General features: G+C 34.2%; 1 protein-coding gene across 1 annotated transcript in view; it reads right to left on the bottom strand.

The window, feature by feature from the left end:
- LOC119585724 (ubiquitin carboxyl-terminal hydrolase Usp2-like) overlaps nucleotides 1–752 on the bottom strand; it is a gene marked incomplete in the record, with an annotated part of 125,661 nt that overhangs the window by 98,221 nt on the left and 26,688 nt on the right. The window contains 1 exon segment of the mRNA XM_037934412.1: nucleotides 368–392.

The raw sequence follows: 752 nt of genomic DNA on the forward strand, positions 1-752 counted from the left end.
GCTTATACTTTCGGCCACACGCAAAATACATATTTGTCACGCCTGATGGGAGGGACAATTATTGCCATTTTCTTTTTTCCTTCTTTCACTTTTTTATTTGCTTTCAAGAACTCTCCCCCCTCTTTTTTTTTTTTTCTTTCTAAGCGTGTCACAATTATTTTTCTAATTACTGTTGTTATTCCTTCATTAACAAAGCCAGTCACCTCAAGCTATGGTGCAAAGTAAAGATATAATTATCCGTTGATAAAAACTTCACTCACAAAACATTCACGTACTTTTTTTTCTATCCCACAAAGAGGATTTTTGCCCCCCTTTCTTTTGGTAATAATAAAAAAGAGAAAAACGTTCCAGTAAACAAAGACTCTACCTTAGAGGTTGAATGACCGGGGTGACTGTAAAGAAAAGAAAAACAGAAATTATTGGTGTGTATAGTAAAACCTTATTGAACTACATGTGTTACAAAACTATGGATATATTTCTCATTCTAGTAAACCTTAATGGAGATATTCCGTGACCACTGCAACAATGCCTGTGGAATAAATGGAATAAATTAAAGCATATTGGACTTGCAAGGGAAAAAAAGAGATGTTGGATTTTAGTACAGTGAATAATGTAAAGGGTGACTGGCCTTTCAAAGGATATGCGTTTCCCTTAAATAATGATTCACATCTAATGCTATAGAGAAATGCATTCCAAGGCTATCGTTACCAAAAGTTCCCTTCCTTATAATTCGTCAAGAAAGTGTGTATAAT

This window comes from Penaeus monodon, chromosome 20 (assembly GCF_015228065.2).
Source record: "Penaeus monodon isolate SGIC_2016 chromosome 20, NSTDA_Pmon_1, whole genome shotgun sequence".
NCBI lineage: Eukaryota > Metazoa > Arthropoda > Malacostraca > Decapoda > Penaeidae > Penaeus > Penaeus monodon.